The following is a 19,653-nucleotide window of genomic DNA, read 5'->3' as shown; positions in this document are numbered from 1 at the left end:
GCATTCTCTGCATCTACCCAGCTTGTAACTCTACCAAAATAAGAGATCAGATTTGTCTTGCATGATTTGTTTTTGATAAATCCATGTTGACTATTAGTGATGACCACATTTGTTTCTAAGTGTTTTCAGACCACTTCCTTAATGATCTTTTCTAGAATCTTGCCTGGTATTGATGTGAGGTGGACCGAACAGTAATTATTTGGGTCATCCTTTTTTCCATTCTTGAAGATAGGGACCACATTTGCCCTCCTCCAATTTGCTGGGACTTCTCCTATTCTCCAAGAACTCTCAAACATTATTGCCAGTAGTTCCAAAATAACTTCTGCTAGTTCCCTCAATACTCTTGGATATAGTTGATATGGTCCTGGGGACTTGAATTTGTTTAGAGCAGCAAGGTATTTCTGGTTGACTTGTTTCCATATTTGGGGTTGGATTTCCCCTAATCCTTCATCCATTCCATGTTGCTGAGGTTGAGGATGGCTTTCTTTTTGTGAGAAGACTGAGGCAAAGAAGGCATTAAATAGTTCTGCCTTTTCCTTATCACCTGTCAGTATTACCCCATCTTCTCCTGTCAGAAGCCCTATTGCCACTTATTCTTTCTTTATCTACCAAGGTAAGCAAGGAAACCCTTTTTATTGTTTTTAATGTCCCTTGGAAGCCTGAGCTCATTTAGTGCTTTAGCCTTGCAAACCTTTTCCCTATAGGAGTTGGTTATTCATTTGAATTCTTCTTTGGTGGTTTATCGCTTCCCCTTTTGTTGAATTGCAGTTGAGATAAATGATAGGCAATTTTTTCCCTCCTTTTTCCTTAGAGAGGTCTTTTTCTGATATGTCTTGAAATTAAAAAGAAGCCTATTTGATGAAGGAAATAATATGTCTCAGTTATTTCCAAAAATTGATCACTAGATCACTAGAAAATACTAAAAAAATAAAGGGATATGTTATTTGGATATATTTTTAAAAATTGAGAACTGCACAGCAAATACTACAACTTCCTAATATATTTGGAAACATGGGACCTATACCTGTTCTCATACTTTTTTTTTGTCCTCAGAGTAATTACACTTATAGATACCTGAACAATAATTTATTGGATATAGAAAGTCAGGGGATTTTAATTTTGTTCTTCTAACACACAATTGAGAAATTTCATGCTTGGCCCATCAGCAAACAGCTCTCTTATTTTCCAAGTTGGCATGGCTCCTCAGGCTGGAACTGGTCGTGGCAGAAGCAGAAGCAAGACTCCTGCTCCCAGAAGGGATAAGAGGCAGGTCACCCTAGAGCAGTGGGGCATGACATCCAGGAACTGGGGCAGTTCAATTGGCAAGCCACACACTGTCAGAGAGAACACCCAGCACCTGGGAGAGATGCTGGCTCTCAATGTGTGCTGTTTGGCACACATGCTCCACCTCATTGTACATGAAGGGTTAGGGTTAGGGTTAGGGTTAGGGCTGGCTAGTAGGCCCTCTACAGAGACCATCTCAAGTAGCATCCGAAACATCACTAAACTGATCGAATGGTGCTGATCGATCACAAGCTACTTCCACCACAGCATCTAGGCTAGAAGCTCCCATCTTATGGGTTTGTAACCCCATGGTTTTATCAACCCACCAAAATATATAGCCCACTCACTAATTCATCATCTCCAGATAGCCTCTTTATTTAGGATAACTTCATTGGATTGTCAGACTTTTTAAAATTTATGGAATCAATGTAAGCCTCGATTTGTATTTTCTTTGTCCTAGAAATCTGCAACTTTTATAGTCTGTATTTGTGAGTCCATCTGTGAATTATCATGAGCATATTTGCTCAATTTCTGTTACACATTTGGTGTGGTTGTTGATTTTTCCCTCCCAGAAAAAAAAAGTGTATTCCACTTTTTTCCAAAGAAAGGATTGGAATTAAAATTTAAGAATAAATTTGAATAGTAACTTTTTAGCTGTGAAAAGCAGGGATATCGTTCAACATAAATGAATAGATGTAAAAATGGAAGTGAAATTGTGAATGTCTAATGCACTATACAAGAATGACAGGAGATGATTGACTAACAAAGTGAAAAGCAGTTTTGCTATTGAACATGTGTTCATGGGTGCATCACTCTGATTATATGCAAGCCTGGTTTATGTAATGGGTGGCAGAACTTTGGAAATGGTTCATACTGAAGTGCTAGTACAGAAATATTTCTACTTTGGTGCTTCCATTACTTTATAAAATGAGCTTGCTCTATGCACGTTGTCATGTGAAATTGGGGGAAGTGGGGGCCATGGGAACATTTTATATATTTTTTACAAATGTCAGGATGAAGAGTGATAAGAACTGACACACTTTTTTTTGCAACCTGAGAGTGAAAGTGAAAGTGTCAGGTGCCCTGTCAAGGAAGAGATTTTAATACATTATCTTAGCCTCAATGGACTTCTGTCCCTAGGCCTTTAATAAATTGTGCTGAAGTTTGACATAATATAACAGTTGAAGTAAAAAAGTTTCATAAGAAAGTTCTAAAGACCATTCCCATATTATATTTGGCATAGCAAGAAAAATCAACATGTGAAAACAGTGATTTTGTATGCTACATGTGGTGACATCTGAAATAAAGTCTACTGTCTGCAGAATGCTAGCTTCTTAATGTTCTCCACAAGGCAGTTTTTAAAAATATCATTACAACATGGAACATTAAGAGGAAGTCCTCATGCTTATCTGAGATGGAATTAAACTATTAATTTGCCTTGTAATCCTACAGAGCATGGTCATGACCTCCAAGTACAAATCAAAAACCTCAACTGCTAGGCTCATGTTAACAGGTTGTGGGTTCTACGCATATTTTTTTCTTTTGTTGTTGTCTAAGTCATAAATGAAAAGAAAATGTATTTCCTACCCTGTTGAGGGCAGTTGGCAGGTTTCTCAATCCACTCATGCCATAAATTCAGTTCACTGGTCGTGCTGGTTTGAGTTTCTGGGGAAAATGTAATTTTTTCAAGCTTTAGGTTTTATTACTCATCATCCTCTGCATTTAAAATATTCATATATTTTTGACCTTTCTCTCTTAAGGAAATTGGTCTTAACATTGGGCTTCTTTTCATTTCTGAAGTATAGCAAATGAATACAGGCATCGTTGCAAAGCATCCTTTGGTAAATGACTTACTGTTTTAGAGGGCTGAATTAAGATTTTAAGCTACAGCATGAGGTTACTGAGTTTCCACTGTTGAAAGTTTATTCTTTTTAATGGAGTCTATAAAAACAAGTGCAGCACTGGTCAAGTGTTGTACACACATTTCATTTCTTTTAAAGGCAAGAATTGCTTTTGGATTTAATCAAGAAATAAGTGGTCTCTGAAAAACTAGCCCTGTTAAATTTAATTACCAAAGTGTTTCTTCAGCTGTAGAAAATGGTGCTATGGATATTTACTCTTCAGCATGGTGTTAACATGGTTTGAAATTCTAAGTTCTCCAAAGAAAATTGCAATGGGTAATAGGTAGCATTAGTCAAGTGATGGTATAGGGGAAAGTGACAGACACAGACTTCATAAAAATGCCGACAGATTCAAGTTGAGGGCATCTGCAATTTATTTGCTGAGGCTCTTAGCAATCATCTGCTATCTTACTTTCAAAGCTGTTATCTTCATCCTAAAATAAGTATCTGCCCATAACTATCAAGTAGGAGGCTGACCTTTTTCAGAAAGTCTGTAAGCATGGTGTGGATGAGTACAGTTTCCATCTTCAGATACCAATTTGACATTTCCTGACACATCACTGAGGTTGGGTCATCCTATCCTTGCCTTTATGGCAGCTTTGCAGAGCTCCATTGGAAAGATGTTCAAGGGATATTATTTATTAGTTTCTACCTATGGTTAGTCAAAAAGCAGTATTAGATTAAGGAGAATGTATTTCAATCTTGGGACATTTTCCATGTTTTGACTCTGTGTTCTTTTAAATGTTTTCCAGCTTTTCTGTTAGAGAGGGGATGGTAAAATGTAGCCTTCTAGATGTTGATAGACCAGACAGCATTTACCCCCCCCCCCCCAGCTATTCTGTCAAGGGCTGATGGCAAATCAAGCATAAAAATATCTGGAGAATCACTTATCCAAACTGCCCAGCATTCTGAAGTATTCCGCTTCACAACTAAAGCATCCCAACAGAAACAAGCTTCCTCCTTGTAGTTATTAGTTCAAACATCTGTTGAGGAGATGCAGATTTTTTGTAACTGGAATTAAAACGACCCCTGATGCAAATCCCTCTCATGCTGGAAATTTGCTTGCAGAAGGAGGTGGGCAAAAATATAAGTCAGCAGCTCCTCAAGTTATAGAGGAATGGATCTCTTCCCCCGTTGAGTCAGTGGCTACTTATTGATAAATGCAGTTTGAGGGATAAATGACTTGCTATATTTGGATGTGTTATCTTGTGCCATTCACACCAAAAGATGGCCCACTATAAGTGACACTGCTGCATCCTATGGAAACCTATTACTTTATGTTTGTTTTTCGCTTGATGAAGCACTAGATTTTTCTTACTTTTCTAAGTGCTCTTCCCCAAACTACAAATCTCAAAATTCCAATGGATGGAGCCATGGTAGTCAAAATCACATCAAAGTGAGGCAATTGTGTAATGTGAAAAGGTTTCTAGTGGGCTTCCCTTCAGATAGGAATCAAACCCAATTCTGCTTAGTTTTCAGGTCCAGATGAGTGTTGGGTTGTTCAGGGTAGTGTCATGTTGAAGTGGGGGTAGTCATCTGGGAAACCCAAGATGGATTCATTGGGATACAAAGACGGCCAGATTTAGTCTGAGGTCCTGAGACCTCCTCCTGCACTAAAATGATCAATATTTGTTGTGGTTTATTCATTCAGTCACTTCCAACTCTTTATGACCTCGTGGAACAGCCCATGCCAGCGCTCCCTGTCAGCTGTCACCACCCCCAGCTCCCTCAAGGTCAAGTTAGTCACTTCAAGGATACCATCCATCCATCTTGCCCTTGGTTGGCCTCTCTTCTTCTTTTCTTTCCATTTTCCCCAGCATCAATATCTTCTCCAAGCTTTCCTGTCTTCTCATTATGTGGCCAAAGTACTTCATCTTTGCTTCTAATATCCTTCCCTCCAGTGAGCAGTCGGGCATTATTTCTTAGAGTATAGACTGGTTGGATCGTCTTGAGGTCTAAGGCACTCTCAGAATTTTCCTCCAACACCACATTTCAAAAATGTTTATCTTCCTTCGCTTAGCCTTCCTTATGGTCCAGCTCTCATATTTATAGGTTACTGTGAGGAATACCATTGCTTTAACTATGTGGACCTTTGTTGCCAGTGTGATGTCTCTACTCTTTACTATTTAATTGGGATTGGTCATTGCTCTCCTCGCAAGAAGTAAACGTCTTCTAATTTCCTGGCTGCAGTGTGCGTCTGCAGTAATCAAGTCTGTCACTGCCTCCACATTTTCTCCCTCTATTTGCCAGTTATCAATCAGTTTGGTTGCCTTAATCTTGGTTTTTTTAAATGTTGAACTGCAACCCTGTTAATGTGGGATTTGTGTATTGGTAGTGTTTAAATGCAATTTGTGTCTTCCCTGTATTGCATACTGATTGCATCATACAGAGTGTACTATAGTCTGGAAAGAGTTAATTACGAAGAAGCTGTGATGACCTTGATGTGTGGCTGGAACCAGGGAGTGTCCAGACACAAGTGTTTGTGCATTGCTGATTGCGTCAGTTGTTCTGAGTCGAGTCGAGTTCTGTCTGCTTGGAGTGAGAGTCAAGTCCTGTGTTCGTCTATTGACTGCAAGCCTGTTTGTCTTGATTATTACTGCATCCAGTAAAACTTTGTATATAGTTTTACTAACGTCTCTTGGTGTCACTTCATTCTGCGTTCCACTGATTCCATCCAACTACTGCTGCGCTGCAATTACTCTGACAAACCCAGCTTTTGCACTTTCTTCTTTCACCTTGATTATAATGCTGCTCAGCTCCTCCTTGCTTTCAGCCATCAAAGTAGTACCATCTGCATATCTAAGATTGTTAATATTTCTTCCAGCAATTTTAACTCCAGCCTTGGATTCATCAAGCCCTGCAGATTGCATGAGGTGTTCTGCATACAAGCTAATTAGGCAGGGTGAAAGTATACGGCTCTGCCATATATATATATATATATGTGTGTGTGTGTGTGTGTGTGTGGCTTCATGATTCATTATAGCTTAAAGTTATCACCATGTTTTAGCTATGAAATTGGTCCACAGCAGGCACAGGGAAATGTAGCCTATCAGATGTGGTTAGACTGCAATTCCAAGTCATTCTAGCCAGCATAGACACTGGTGAGGGATAATGCGAGGTGAAGTCCCACATTCCCCATTCTGCTTTTAAAAAAAGGAAGCACAGGGAGCATTTCGTGTGTCAGGCATTTATCAAGGAGCTTCACATTTGGTAAATAATATACAAACACAAAATGAATTTAAAATGTTATGGAATATTTGCTAGTCATTTCTTGACTATTTTCCAGTAATTTGAGGATCAGGTTACTAATTCCCCCAAATTCACTTATAATGGAACATCTGTCTTCCCTAAGCAACATGTGCTCAAGGATTTTCCTTTGAGACATTTCCATTGTGTGACAGATGAAAGCTGAGCTGAAGTGTCATCTTCTACTCTCCTCTGCCAAGCAGATAATCTGCTTTTTCTCTTGTTCATGCAGTCATCATAAACAATGTGAAAGAACTATAGTTGAAGTCAGTTTTACCTGCTGCACATTTCAATTATGGTCATCTTTTCTTTGTAGTATTTCTTAAATACAATAGTGTTTAGGAACAGGATGCACTTTGAAATTAATGTTATGAATCTAAAATTACAGGTTTTGTTATAATAGAGAAACTCTTTCTCTAAAACTGTAACCTTTTGTAGGTACTCTTTAACAAATGAGCACCAGAATGACCTATTATATGACCTATTATATTATCTACATTGATGTATCCTAGCTATGTAGCAGAGGAAGCAAGGAACCCCTTGATCACCTTATGAAGGTGATTTATGGTTACTACTAGGCTTGATCGATCCACGAAAAATTTGATTCTAAACTCGTTTCAAAACTAGAGGGGGGCAGCTTTTCGTTTCTGATGGTATTTCCAAATTTGGCCCCCCAAAAAATTCGAAATTAACGAAAATTCATTATTTTCTAAATTAATTCGTTAATGGCGGACGCGCATGCGCAATTCCCAAAAACAGCACAGAGGGAGAGGACTTTACAGGACTCTCCCACCCTCATTTTTTGAGTGATCTTCTTCCAACTTGGTACAGTGGTAGAACACATTTAACACTGATAGCTCACCAAAATTTGGAACGTTTCCCTTATCCTCTGATTTTTGGCAAATTTTCATAGCTTTTATAATAAACCATTTTTTAATAATTGCAGAAATCTGTTCCTGGTTTGAAAGTCTTATTTCCTGTTAAATTGGGTTGTCTTTACTGTGAACGTCATTGTTCTACTTAAGAAACTTTGTTTTTGTGGCTGAAACTTTGTTAAATTGGTGTGTGTGTGATATATACTGTGTATATATATATATATATATATATAGTCCCTGCATATGTGTGTGTGTGTGTGTGTGTGTGTGTATAGGTAAAGGTAAAGGTATCCCTTGACGTTAAGTTCAGTCATGTCTGACTCTGGGGGTTGGTGCTCATCTCCATTTCTAAGCCCAAGAGCCAGTGTTGTCCATAGACACCTCCAAGGTCATGTGGCCGGCATGACTACATGGAGTGCCATTACCTTCCCGCCAGAGCGGTACCTATTGATCTACTCACATTGGCATGTTTTCAAGCTGCTAGGTTGGCAGAAGCTGGAGCTAACAGCGGGCACTCACTCTGCTCCCGGGATTTGAACCTGGGACCTTTCGGTCTGCAAGTTCAGCAGCTCAGTGCTTTAACACACTTCGCCATCGGGGCTCATGTATATATAATATACATACACATACACACAATGTGGAGAATATGTGGAAAGGTAGATAGATAAGTTGGGAGCCACAGCGAAGGCACCTTCCTGGGAGCAAGGTCTAATAATAATAATAATAATAATAATAATAATAATAATAATAATAATAATAATAATAAATCCCTTACAATATCCAAGATGGCTCACTGCTACAGAATCTTGGGAGGTTTAGTTTGATATGGTACCATTATTGGCAGAGAAAGCTAAGCTGTAGGAGTTGAAATCCAATCATTTATCCTCCCTATAGAATCAATTTTATATGCATTTTTAGCTACAGAACAGCTAAAATCAGGACAGTAAAAGAACAACACCCAGAAAATGGGAATTCCAGACAGGAAACAATCAGGGCCAGCTAATACCTCCCAACAAAGGATTCCCCCAGGTAGGAAGCAGCCAGGCTTTGAAGCTGCAAGGCTATTCAATGCTAATCAAGGTGACCAATTGCAACATTCACACTTGCCTCCCACAGACAAGAGTTCTTTCTCCCACCCTGGACCTTCCACAGATATATAAACCCCACTTGCCTAGCTTCGCACAGACATCAAAACCTCTGAGTATCAGGCCTGAGCTGAGGCGAGGCGGCGGCGGCCATTTCCCCCCTCCGTCTTCCTCCTCCTCCTCGGCCTCCTTCCCCCTCGCCCCCTCCCATTGGCTGAGCCCGTGACGCCCCTTTTGCTGAGGGGCAAAAGGAAAGGGCCTGAATGGTGGGAGTTTGGGTGATTTGCAAAAGCTTTTTTTTCCTAACGAAAAAAACGACGACATAACGAAAAACGGCCTCTCGCGATTCGAAACCGCGATATCCAGACGTGTGGACAACCAATGCCGTATATTGCTTCAAAACAAACGAAAATAACGAATTAATAACGGTTAACGGGGAAAACGAATTATTTGAGCAAGCCTAGTTACTACGCATGAGCGATCAATGAAAAAAAATGATTCTAAACTCACTTCTAAAGTAGGGGGCGCTGGCGCTTCATTTTAGAAACTATTTCTGATTTTTCCCCTCAAAAATTTCAGATATTTCCGAAAATTCATAACGCTTTAAATTGGTTCATTAATGGCAACCCCCCCCCAAAAAAAACAGGCAGGAAGCAGCCAGGCTTTGAAGCTGCAAGGCCATTCAATGCTAATCAAGGTGTCCAATGGCAACATTCATACTTGCCTCAAACAGACAAGAGTTCTCTCTCCTACCCTAGACATTATTCCATTATTCCATATATAAACCCCACTTGCCTAGTTTCCAACAGACCTCTCAACCTCTGAGGATGCCTGCCATAGATGTAGGGGAAATGTCAGGAGAGAATGCTTCTGGCACATGGCTGGAAAACTCACAACAACCCAAAATCCACATTGCCTGCTTTAAAGTGGATTATCTGAGTCCAAACTGCCATATAATCCAGTTCAAAGCATATAATCTGGATTCTGTATGGCTGTATGGAAGGGACCAGAGAAAGTGAAAGATGTCGGAAAAGGGAAAAAAGGATAAAGAGAAGGGGGAGAGGGAGAGAAAAGCAAAGGCAAGGGGAAAGAAGGAAGGAGAGAAAGGAGAAAATGGAAAGGTAAGAGAGGGAGAGAAAGAGATAGTGAGAGGATGAGAAAGAGAGAAAAAAGAAATTGCAGAAAGGTAGTGAGGGGAAAGGTAGTGAGGGGAAAGAGAGAGAGAGAGCTGCAGAGAACGAAGGAAGAAAGGGGGCACAGAGAGGGAGAGAGAGTCCTGGTTGGCTGACCTTCCTCCTCCTCCCCACCCACGTGTGGGGAGGAGAGGAGAGGGGGAGGAAGCGCCAAAGCAGCAACGGTCAGCAGCTGCCTGCAGCAGGTGAGGATCAGGATGCAACTCTGGGGGGAGGAGGAGGCAGGGGGTCCGTGCGCACATGCATCCCTCCGAGGGAGCCCAAAAATTTTTTACAGAAGAAGAATGTGTGGGCATGCAGAGGATGTTAGCCCCCACCCTTGCGTCCACTGTGGAGTCCTGTGATTGGTTGGGGAACCGAGGCCATTTTTGGCTGTGCTGCGCTCCCAAACAAGTTCAGTTGCATTAATTTAAAAAAATTTTTTTAAAAAAATATTAAAAATTTCTTTTGGGTCAAAAAAATACAAAAAAAATATAAGAGACATAACAAGAGTAGGTCTACAATGCTTCGAATTAACAAGCTTGATGGGCCATGATATCACGAGTCGGATACTGCTTCAAAAAGCAGGAACAATCCAATTTTAATCCAATATAAGAATCATTTCAATATTTTGCCCATGCCTAATGGTTACACCTTCAGATTAAAATGCAGAGCAAATTCAGCAACTCCCTTAGATGGGGTGCATCTACACTGACAAATTAATGCAGTTTAACACCACTTTAACTGCCCTGGCCCAATGCTATGGAATCTTGAGAGCTGTAGTTTAGCAAGAACTTTAGCTTTCTCTGTCAAAGGCTACTGGTGCTCCACCAAACAACAACTTCCATAATCCCATACCATTAAGCACTAGCAGTTAAAGTAGATCAAACTACATTATTTCTACAGTGTAGGTAGACTCATGGAAGCCACCAACCACTATTGGTATGCTGTAGAATGAATGAAGTAGAGTGTGTGTCTTTTCCATGTCTTTTTGTGGAAAGGTAGGATATATATTTAATTTGAAAAATCACCTTTGAATTCATTTGTGTTTTTCTGAATACTTTGAATTACGTTGCTTACAATCCCCCAAAGTTTAGTCTCACAGCTGTTTGATTAATACATGTGAACACAATTCTTTTTATGTTTATTTGGAAAATTATAAATGCTGCTGGTGTGCCCAGTGTGAAGACCAAAGGGAGCATAGTATTACTGTCAAGCAGATTAAGAGTGTGCCAAGAAGCAAAAACAGATTAGATTCAAGTAACCAGACACCCATGAAAATCACAGAGTGACACTGGGACTGTTTTTATCCATCTTTTTTTTTTTTAAGATCCAGAATACTTATTTTTCATCAAGCCTGCAGGTCCGCACTGACTACTAAATTCTGGAGGGCATTTTGTTAACTCAAGCCTTAATTACATTTGCACAATCAGTCCATACAGAAGGAAGTATGATGAAAACCCAATGATCTACTTTGACTGGATTCCATGGTTTCTGCAAAAATCCGTAATACTCTTTTCTTCTGTTGCAATTCCCCCCCCCCACCCCAACACCCTAAAATCTGTTCCAGGATTTCTGGAGCAGAAAGTTGGTCTGGCATAAATTGTAAAATCCAGATTATGCCCTGAAATGGTTCCAGCTAATGTTGGTTTCAGTAAGCTGCAACAAAATAAAATTGGAACTACATCATTGCAGATTCATGCCTCTAAATAATAATCTAATTGCTTTTTAAGTGTGGGTACTAAGTATTTTGCTAATCCATCTGATGCTGGATCATAAACAGCATATGCTGTGTGTCTAACAGTATTTCTCTTGAGGAATGGTATCTGTAATGATTTCTCTTTAGATAGCCATTATATTTGCCAAAGCCAAGCTAAGTAGCAGAACGTTTGCTGTTGTTAAGAATATTGTTCAAATAAATATTAGCTATGAACATGTTTTCTTTTGTTGTCATCCCTATTGGAAGAGGAGCAATCAATATAATGCAATGCAAGATTTAGTGTTTTCCTTTATGGAAAAGAGCCCCACATGTGCATTGTAAAGTTGTAGTAGTCCTTTCTCTCTTCAGGTTGAAAACATTTTAGGCAAATATGCTTAATGGCTGTAGTTGCTTCGTGTCCTTGGAATGAGAAATCTATTCCAAAGTCTAAGCTCTGCTTTGAAGGAGCTATCTGTGATACTGAACCTATTTGGGGGATAGGATTCAGAACATAGGATGACTTCTTTAAAGTCTGGATTAAAACCAGAACAGATTTGCCACCTTAGAAAAATGGAATGATCCGAAATCAGTGTTAAAATCCTCAACAGATAGGAACTGTTTGGAATTAAAGGTAGATGCAGATGCAATTCTTTTAACACCATAAGAAGCCCTAGTGCTTCAATGACATCTCTCTAATAGAAGGTCACTGAATAAAAGTAGGGAAGGACAGAATCATAGAATAATAGAGTTGACAGATGACCATCTAGCCTCTGTTTAAAAGCTTCCAAGGAAGGAGCTTCCACTACACTTCGAGGTAAAGAGTTCCACTACTCAAGAGCTCTTCTTGCCAGGAAGTTCTCCCTACAGGTGGAATCTTCTTTCCTGTAATTGCTCCAAGTCTGAGGGCCCTTTCAGGCAGGGCCCAAAATGTGGGTCCTGCTGGATTTTTACCTAACGATGCCTCAGGTAAAAGCAAATTATTTAGATAACCCATTAGATCCAGGCAGAGCCAGCCCTAGGTATTTTTCAAGTGTAGGCAAACAGAATTTTGGCACCCCCCCCAAAAAAAACAATCACTGAAAAATAAAAGCGTTGGATAAGCGAAAATGTTGGATAATAAGGAGGGATTATGGAAAAGCCTATTAAACATCAAATTACATTATGTTTGGCGTATGTTTGGCGCCCAAAGCAACCACTTAATTCGCCTCATTGTTGGATCGGCTCTGGATCCAGGTCATCCTGAAAGGCCTGGTTCTAATAGGGTATGGGCCCCTATTCACTTCTACGGGTCCCATGAGCCCGGAGAAAGAGGGCACCCACCTCCTCTCCACATACCCCTAAAAGCCTTAATAATAAAAATCTTACTGTGCCACCATGAGGCTTCTCTGGAGGCCTCCTGGCATGTATCAATGAAGCACCAGAAGGTGAGGGAAATCTCTCTCCCCCTGGCATCATTGGTACAGGGGTTGGGTGGCCCTATGCCATCTCAGAGGTTTTTGGGATTGCATGGGGACACCTACCTGGGAAAGCCTGGGTTTTTGGGGGAGGTGTGGGGACTTAAACCCACTTTGGAGTGGGTTTAAGTTTAGTCTGGAAGTGCCCCTAGTCTCCAGGGCAGCAGAAAACAAGTCTGCTCCCTCTTCCTTACAGCAATCTTTTAAATATTTAAACATGGTGACCACGTCTTCTTTCAACGTTCTCTTCTGCAGTTCTTTAAGCCACTCGTCATGGTTTCCAGGCCTTTGATCATTTTAGTTGCTCTACTTTAGACATGTTCCAGCTTTTCAATGGACCATATTCCATTGGGGAAGGGGAAGGAACATATTATCATGGTGTTTAGTCCTGTAGTATTACAAAGCACATAGTTTCATTTGTCATTCCTTATTACATGCTGTCCTTTTTTCCTGAAATAATCCATTTTCAGATTTATCACACGAGCAAGTGCAATTTCTTCCCACTCCATTTTTTTAAAGAAACCCTTGGGAAAATACTCTGGGGATACTAGGGCTTTCCCCTCCCTCCCATCCTGCTGCTCTGGAGGAGAAGGGAGGCACTGATTTATTGTGCTGGCAGTAGAGAAGCCTCTTGGAATTCAGATCTCTGAATGAGAGAGAGAGATGAAAGCAGGGAGTGAAGGAAAGCAGGAGGCTCCTTTGAAGTGTTTCTTATGCTGTATTTGCAGCAACCCAATGGAATTCACCTATTACGATTGTGCTCTTGTACAGTTGGGAGGTGGGAGAGCAGGCTTTGCTGGGATGTCCCTTGCACTGCAAAATATTTCTTTAGGCAGAATTTACCAAAGCTCATTCTTTTCTTCAATTTTTCAATTGTGTTCCCCTCCCCATTCCTCATACAAAAGTACTGCAATGTGGGGAACACATTTGTGAAGCTTAAAGAACTCAGCAAAACAAGACCAGTTACTGCCTTCCTCGCCTGTATTTACATGAGGGAAAAAGACAGGAAAAAGAAGATGAAGGAACAATTAAAAAGACAGTACTCTGGGGAAACTGGCTTTTCTTCAATCTCAGTACTCTCTATTGCAAAAGTTCAAGATTTTAAAAGCTAACAGGACAAATAGAAAAAGACCCAAAGATATTTTGAATTTTTGGCATTTCAAATGATGACATTAATTAATGCCAGGCTCATGAAGCAGGATTTTGGGAGAGAAATGTCAATGTTTGGGAGCAGACCACCCACAGGAACCCCCTTACTACCAGTTACTGAAGTGATTCAACCTGGGCAAAGTTGGCAGCTCTATTCCATGTGTTTTTGGGTGTTTTCTCAAGTTCTATCCCAGTTCCTGAGTCCAGAAGACAATCTCTGACTGTTTTCTCCCCCTCCATTTTTTATGACTGTTTCTGACATTTACCTAAATCCTCATGGAGCTGAAAGGAAGTTCCCCTGCATCAAGTGAAGAGGTTCATCATCAGGGAAAAGGCCAAACATCTACATACAGAAGAGCAAAAGAAACGATGACTTTGATCAATACAACTAGATAGCCTGCTACTATGTCAACTGCTCTAAATGTAAGACCTCTCACATAGACCAAGAGAAGATTCTTGGAGGACCAAAAATTAGGATAGTCAATAGAAGACAGAGAGCCTACATATCAACCACCGAAGGAGGTAGTTTAAATTATTTTAAATGTAAGCAGACTAACTCCACAGGTGGATAAGATCAAAATTCTAGAAGGGGATGTAGATGGCCATATGACAGGGAAAGCAGCCGCAAAGGGACATCTCCACTCAACCGAAGACAAAACCCTTCTTACTCATTGAGCAACACTTAAAACAGCACCCTGACAAAAAGTGTACCACCAAATGAGACTCCAGTTGTCACTTCTATCCTGGAATATTGCAGGGTGGTCAAGGAAGAAGTTAGACCCTTAGGTGATCAATTGAAAAATATGAGATCATATTTCTCCAAGAGACCTAGGCCACAATGGACATAAGTGTTATTGGTGATTTCTCTTATTCCTTAGTAGGACCCCTAGTAATAAGACAGAGCAATCCAAAGGAGGGCTATGTATGCAAGTGTTGACAAGGCTGAAGGCATCATTGGTTAAACTGGAACTGCAAAATTACCTGGCTACAGCACTCTTAGCAAGGTGCAGACTCTATACCTTTTTACTCATTAATAAATGGGGCAAAAATAACCAATGCGAAGAGGTCCCGAGTCATTAATAAAGATGCTGAACAGCACTGGGCCTAGGATTGAACCTTGAGGCACTCCACTAGTCACGTTTTCAGGATGAAGAGGAACCATTGGTGAGCATTCTTTAGGTGTGGTTGGTTAACCAATTACAAATCTACCTAACAGTAATACTGTCTAGCACACATTTTACTAGTTTGTTATGGGGGACATTTTAAAAGGCCTTACTGAAACCAAGATATGCTACATTCACAGTATATCCAAGAAGACATAAGATTAGTATGACATGGATTTTTGAGAAATCCATGTTAACTTTTAGTGATCTCAGCATTCTTTTCAGACTGACTCTTTAATGATCTACTCCAGAATCTTTCCTGGTATTGATGTCAGCTTGACTGGTTGGTAATTGTTTGGATCCTCTTTTTTCCTTTTCTTGAAGATAGGGATAACATTTGCCCGCCTTTCAGTCTGCTGGGACTTCTCCTATTTTCCAAGAATTCTCAAAGATTATTGCCAGTGGTTCTAAATAAATATTCCTTTGTTTCATCTGGAAATTGACCCTCCAGGTGTTACTATTTACATTTTTGGACTCAAGTAACTTGAAAAGTTTTGGTGGCATGTGCCGGATCTTCTATAGCAGGGGTCCCCAAACTAAGGCCCAGGGGCCACATGTGGCCCATCGAAGCCTTTTATTCGGCCCCTGCGGTGGCATCTCCCTCTTCCTCCACTGAGGAAGGTGCGTGCAGCATGGGGTAGGAGGGAAAGGCACGCACCTTTCCTGTCTCCTCCCTCACCTGCGTGCCTTCCAAAGCTTTGCTTGTTTATAATGGTATTTTAATTATTATTTAATTAATAATTAGTTATTAAGGGGTGCTTTGCTAGTGCATTTGGTAAACAAAGGTAGAAGGGGGTTGGACTAAATGGCCCAAGGGGTCTCTTCCAACACTCTTTATTATTTTTATTATTATTGACACAACAACATAGTCTGACACAGCAAACAAGATAGTTATGCTAGATTTCGTATCACAAAATCACAAGACGAACACTTCCCAAGGGTCTAGGACTGTTTGATGTATTTTCGGATGATGCCTTTTGCAGTTGGCAGATCGTAATTTTGTCAATGTCTATTGTTTCCAAATGCCGGCTGAGAGCTTTTGGCATGGCACCCAATGTGCCCATCACCACCGGGGCCACCTGTACTGGTTTTTGCCAGAGTTTTTGAAGTTCAGTCTTGAGGTCCTGGTAGTGGCTGATTTTTTCCTGTTGTTTTTCATCAATCTGATTGTCACCTGGTATGGTGACATCAATGATCCAAACCTTTTTCTTTTCCACAACTGTGATGTCTGGTGTGTTGTGTTCCAGAACGTTGTCAGTCTGGATTCGGAAGTCCCACAGTATCTTTGCGTGCTCATTTTCCAATACTTTTGCAGGTTTGTGATCCCACCAGTTCTTTACTGCTGGGAGGTGGTACTTGAGGCATAAGTTCCAATGAATCATTTGGGCCATATAGTTGTGCCTCTGTTTGTAGTCTGTCTGTGCGATTTTCTTGCAGCAGCTGAGGATGTGATCAATGGTTTCGTCGGTTTCCTTGCACAGTCTGCATTTTGGGTCATCAGCTGATTTTTCGATCTTGGCCTTAATTGCATTTGTTCTGATGGCTTGCTCCTGGGCTGCAAGGATCAGGCCTTCTGTCTCCTTCTTCAGTGTCCCATTCATGAGCCATAGCCAGGTCTTCTCCTTATCAGCTTTTCCTTCAATTTTGTCAAGGAACTTTCCATGCAATGTTTTGTTGTGCCAGCTGTCAGCTCTAGTTTGTAGTGAGGTTTTCTTGTACTGAATTATTATTATTATTATTATTATTATTATTATTATTATTATTATTATTAACATTGAGGCTGTATTTATTCCCATTTTGTTTTTTTACTTCAAAATAAGGTATGTGCCGTGTGCACTGCATAGGAATTTGTTCATTTTTTTAAATCTATAGTCCAGCCCTCCAACGGTCTGAGGGAACATGAATTGGCCCCCTGTTTAAAAAGTTTGGGGACCCCTGGTCTGAGGGAATGTGAATTGGCCCCCTGTTTAAAAAGTTTGGGGACCCCTGTTCTATAGTTTATGCTGGAGCCTGCCAGCTCCCAACAGACAATGTTGAATTACTTCCACGCACCTCCTGCTGGGCACTGCTGGATTTGCCATGATGCGTAAAGAGATCCTTAATATCATGTTCTTCATTTAGTGATAACAAGCTGTTTAGCATTTGGAATGCAATCCTATGTACTTTTTATAGGGATTAGCCCCATTTAAGTCAATGAAACCTATTTTAAAACAAACATGGATAAGGTTACACTGTTGGTTATGCTAAACGTTAAGTAGATTGAAGCCTTTGTCATCCTGTCTGGTTCACAATGCAGCCATGGACTGCAGCTATTTGGGCAAATTTTGAATGATGACTTGTAATTATGTTCATGTGAATTTGTACTTTGCACATGAAAGGTTTTTAGAACAATGGCATGTATTTTTCTGATTATCAAGAATGAACAGCTTCTCAAAGACAAATCTAATATATTTCTTTCCATAGATTGAAAATCCATTATAATAAGTATTCAAAATTGCAGAAAGGAGGCTTTAAAAGAAAAGTGTTCAAAATAAATGCCACATTTTTGCAGATGTTTTAAAACACTTTAGAATAATATGGTTTATTTTGATAATAGGTCCAACAAATATAATATTCTGGAGTTTTGAATGGTCTCAACTTTTCTAACAAAAAATACATTTTACAGTGTAACTTTATACTACCATTGTCAATTATGGCACTCGCTTTTCATTTATTTTCCTTTTGCTCTGTATACTTCCTAAATATGTGAAATCTATTTTAAGTGTGCATATAAGAGCTTTAACCCAGTGGGAAAATGCATGTGTCTCAAGAAGAAATTTCAAGGTTCAGCCTTCAGTATTTCCATGCTTTGCATTGCCTGGCTTCCCCCTTAGCTGATGCCATGGGAAGAAAGCATCAGCCGCTCTGCTTCCCTTCCCCCATTGATCCCTATTCAACATGGTTCCTCTCCATTTGTGCCACGGAGCTCCACCAGAAGTAGTTCTACATTGTGGGATGGGAGTCAGTGGGCTCCATGGGTAAATAGAGTATATGCTGCTGATCTTAGCCCATCTGATGAGGTTGTGGGACTGTTGGGAGTTGTAGCCCAAAACATGTGGGGGAAATAATATTGATGTAGGCTAGGGGTCCTCAAACTTTTTAAGTGGAGGGCCGATTCATGGTCCCTCCGATTGTTGAGGGGCCAAATTATCATTTGAAAAAAATACAAACAAATTCCTATACACACTGCTCATGTCTTACTTGTAGTGCAAAAAAAAAAATTAGCATTATATATTACTATATTGCACTATACCATTATACCATAATATTATTAGTAATATTACATTTAATATTTAATATATAATTAATATTATTATATTATACAATATCATTACATTGTATTATTATTATTAGCCACCCTGAGTCCGCTATTGGGTGAGAAGGGCAAGATAGAAATACTGTAATAAATAAATAAATATTATATTGTATTACATTATAATATTATTATCAATATTATATGTGTACACAATATATAATATTATTACCATATTATTAATTTACAATATTTCATTTACAATATTAGTAAATGAAAGAACAATACAATATTTAAAAATAAAAACAATTTTAACCAACATACTGTAAACTTATCAGGATTTCAGTGGGAAGTGGGCCTGCTTTTGACCAATGAGATAGTCAAGTAGGATTGTCATGTGCCTTCAAGTCATTTCAGACTTTCAGCGAGCCTCAATCTAAAACTGAGGGCGGGGGCCAGGTAAATGGCCTTGGAGGGCCTTAGGCCTTAGTTAAAGGCCAGGTAAATGGCCCCAGGGCCTTAGTTTGGGGACCCCTGGTCTATAGTATGGTATACTATAAGGAATAATATTATGGTCTATAGTATGGTATACTATAAGGAATAATATTAGTTAGACCGATTTTTAATAATAACTCTCAAGCAACCAGAAATTATATTTGTCTGGCACCAATCCCCATTGATGCTGGTTAGGAGAGAGTCTACTGTAGAATCCTTTTAAGGCACTTTTGGGTCTCTTTATCTTTATTATCGTTCATACAAGGTGTTTTAACATTACAGCAGACCTTATTCAGCAAGGTAAAAACAACTTTGACAGAGCAGTTCTAGTTTCCAGGTATCATCTGTCAAATAATTTTTCCCTTTGAACTAAGTAGTTGACACTAGATGTCTTTTGCCCTTGTTTGGCTCTGAACATAAGTTTAAATCCCATTCTGATTGTTTTTATATGTACCTTTCTCACAAAAAAGCACGTAGAAAACAATAGCTGTAGCTGATCTTTATGTTTTTGTTTTTATAGTTTAACTGATAAGCATGTTACACATAATCTTAGAAGTAAGAAGTAATATGAAATTATTCCTTTTTGAAACATTGCCCCATGTATAGTGTATTGCTTGGCTGATATTTGTTGTGGCCACAACTTTGAGATAAAGATAAAGGTCAGAGAAGGGGAGGGGTGGGATAGTTTTTAATATCACTGTTACCAGAGTCTTCCATTATAAAATGTTGCATTGCCTGGCTAACATTCTTTTTACGGATTTATCTTTGAGATACATGTAAAGATCAAGATCAGAGTATGGCATATTGTATATGTGTGTCTGTATGCACAAATTGCTCA

Source organism: Anolis carolinensis, chromosome 2, assembly GCF_035594765.1.
Source record: "Anolis carolinensis isolate JA03-04 chromosome 2, rAnoCar3.1.pri, whole genome shotgun sequence".
Classification (NCBI taxonomy): domain Eukaryota; kingdom Metazoa; phylum Chordata; class Lepidosauria; order Squamata; family Dactyloidae; genus Anolis; species Anolis carolinensis.
Note: the sequence above shows the minus strand (reverse complement) of the source record.